Raw genomic sequence first — 3362 nt, forward strand, 5'->3', positions numbered from 1 at the left:
ATCTCTCTCTGTTTTCCTCTGTGTCTCTCCCTTCCTCCGACCCTCCTGCCTCCTTCTCATAAGGATCCTTGTGGTGCTGTTGGGTCCAAGATAATCCAGAATAATCCTCCCATCTCAAGATTCTTAACTTAATTGCATCAGCAAGGTCCCTTTTGCCTGGTAAGGTAACACATCCACAGTTTCTGGAAATTAGGATGTGGGCTTCTTTGGATGGGAGCACATTATTCTACCGAGTGCAATCTCCTAGGCAAGTGGCTGTGTCTTGTTTGTTCTGTGTCTTCCAGAGACAGCAGCCGTTAAAAAATACTTTTGAGTGAGTGAATGAGTGAATGAGTGAGTGAGTGAGTGAATGAGTGAGTGAATAAATGAGTGAATGAGTGAGTGACTGAGTGAGTGAGTGAGTGAGCGAGTGAATGAGTGACTGAGTGAGTGAGTGAATGAGTAAGTGAATGAGTGAGTGAATGAGTGAATGGGTGAATGAATGAGTGAGTGAGTGAGTGAATCAGTAAGTGAGTGAGTGAATAAATGAGTGAATGAGTGAGTGAATAAGTGAGTGAATGAGTGAGTGAATGAGAAAGTGAATGAGTGAGTGAGTGAGTGAGTGAATAGCTCCCCAGAGAGGGGAGGGTAAGAGCCAGACGTGGGAAGCTGGAGGACTGTGGTTAAGTAGGAGAAGACCGGAGTGTGACCCAAGCTGCCCCACCTGCCACCTCTGCCCATTCAGTTTTGCCAACACGCAGGGCCTGCAGCTGCAGGTGACTGGCTCCTTTCTCACAGGGCATGGGGGGCAGGGGCTGAAGCCTGTGGAGTTTCCCTCTGAGCTCAGGGAGACGGAGACTTTGGGCAGCCTCTGCTCAGCCTGGGGAGGCTCTGGGCACAGAACCCTAGGCAGGCAGAGGATGACCTGAAGACCAAGTGAAGACACATTGTGGTAACAGTGGACAGGGAATACTATCCGCACACCACTTTGACCCGGGCTGACTCCCTGAGCCCAAAATGTCCTATTTCCTTGATGTTTGGACCAAAAGTAGAATCTGCATCTTACCTACTCATAGGGACAAACTCTCAGTAGCTGTCTTGGGCCTCAGGGGTCTGGGTGGTCTTCCCAGCCCGGGGAGAAGGAGCTGTCTCCCACGCTTAGCTTGGTAGGCTGGAAGGAGCTGGCTTTGGGGCCATGCGGACTGAGCTTGTGGCCTTTAGGAAGCACATCTAAGCCTTTAGCCTCAGCTTTTTTCAGTTGTAGAAAAGAAATAATAATAGCTCTCTTTGCAAGGTTTTGTGGGAATTAGAGAGAATACAATGTAAACAGTGAACCTAAACCAATTAAGTCCTAGTAACTGGTAGCAAAGGTTGGATTCTAGGCCCCCATTCCCACATCTACTGGCTGTATAAGCTTAGGCAGTGGTTTTGCTTCTGGGCCTTGGTTTCCTTACCTATAAAATGGGTAGAGCAGCGGAAGTTTGCCGTGAGAATGAGAGGAGCCTTGAATGAGAAGTGTGGGTGGTTCATTAGTCCTGTGGCTATTTCCAAGCCCCAAGGGGAAGTAGATGCTTTTCCCTGGGTGCAGGTACTAGAACTGACGGACTCCTAGAGACCAAGTTCCTGCACAATGACAGAGCAGGACCGTCCTGGCTGCAGGGCCTCCCTGCCCTGCACTTCAAGTGGCCACTGTGAAGCCAACAGCTGTCCCCTCCAAGTGGCATTCTTGGGGCACAAAGGGCGGTGGAGAGAGCAGGGCACACTGGCTCATTGTCCCTGGGACTGAGCAGCAGTGGGTGAGGGGCACCCCTTTCTGACCTCCAGCCCCTCCCAACCCCGTGGCTATTTGGCTGCCAGGCCTTCACTGCCGGATCTGACAGTATCCCCCAGCAGTACCTGAACCATCATGGGACCCCTTCCCCCATGGCATCTTTTACCAGGGGCCCTTAGGAATAATGCATTTTAAGAAGGGATAGATCCAAGTGTGGTGGCTCACGCCTTTAATCCCAGCACTTTGGGAGGCTGAGGTGGGCAGATCACTTGAGGTCAGGAGTTCGAGACCAGCCTGGCCAACATGGTGAAACTCTGTCTCTACTAAAAATAAAAAAAGTAGCCGGGCATGGTGGCAATCGCCTGTAATCCCAGCTACTTGGGAGGCTGAAGCAGGAGAATCACTTGAACGCGGGAGGCAGAGGTTGCAGTGAGCCGAGATGTCACCACTGTACTCCAACCTGCGCAACAGAGCGAGACTCTGTCTCAAAAATAAAACAACAACAACAAAAACCACCCCTGTGTCAGGCACCCACGTGTACTTTCACTGATCCTTAGTCCTCCGGGGACATAGTGTGCATTGATCCCATTTTACTGATGCAGAATCTGGGATTTAGAGAGGCGATTAAATGCCTGACCCAGGAAATAGACTGGTAACTGCCAAAGGCTGGATTTGAACCCTGGCCTGCCTGACGCCCCTGTCTGCACTGTCGCCATAAAGGCAGGGCGCTCAGTGGAGAGGAAGGCAGGTATTCCAGATAAAAGAAAGGTAGGCATGGCCATGATCTGCCCAGCTAAGCACTGGCTGCCATTGATCCCAGGCCAGGGGCACGGGCATGATGACCTTGCCAGGCCCTGCAGCCAGAGAATTCCAAAGCTCCCCCCACCTCCACCCCCGCTTTTCAGAGCAGAGCATTAATAAAGGGGAAGGAGCTGGATGATGACAATTCAGGAAATTTGCAGCCGGAGCTAAATGACAGCCTCATAATGATGGTGATTAAAAATTCACGCTTCTGTTTTTACAGCGATTTGAGTGTCCACTTAGCACCATGAATCAATTAATAAACAAAAACACAAGGGCTAGGGATAAGCTCCAGGGCACAGAAGAGGGGCTTGTGAGGTTTCAGAGGGGACATCCCAGGGCTGGGGCACTGCTTCTTGTTGTTGTACAGTGGGGATACCAGTTCACTTCAAGAGCCATGAGGTGGGGCAGCTCCCCCTGGCCTCAGCGAAGCTTAACGATCAGTCAGCTATGCCGGGCGCGGTGGCTCAAGCCTGTAATCCCAGCACTTTGGGAGGCCGAGACGGGCGGATCACGAGGTCAGGAGATCGAGACCATCCTGGCTAACACGGTGAAACCCTGTCTCTACTAAAAAATACAAAATATTAGCCAGGCGTGGTGGCGGGCGCCTGTAGTCCCAGCTACTCGGGAGGCTGAGGCAGGAGAATGGTGTAAACCTGGGAGGCGGAGCTTGCAGTGAGAGGAGATCGTGCCACTGCACTCCAGCCTGGGCGACAGAGCCAGACTCCGTCTCAAAAAAAAAAAAAAAAAAAAAAAAAAAAAAAAAAAAAAAAAAAAATCAGTCAGCTTCTCTGGGTGTCTGTTTGCTCAT

This window comes from Macaca thibetana, chromosome 16, assembly GCF_024542745.1.
Source record: "Macaca thibetana thibetana isolate TM-01 chromosome 16, ASM2454274v1, whole genome shotgun sequence".
Classification (NCBI taxonomy): Eukaryota; Metazoa; Chordata; class Mammalia; order Primates; family Cercopithecidae; genus Macaca; species Macaca thibetana.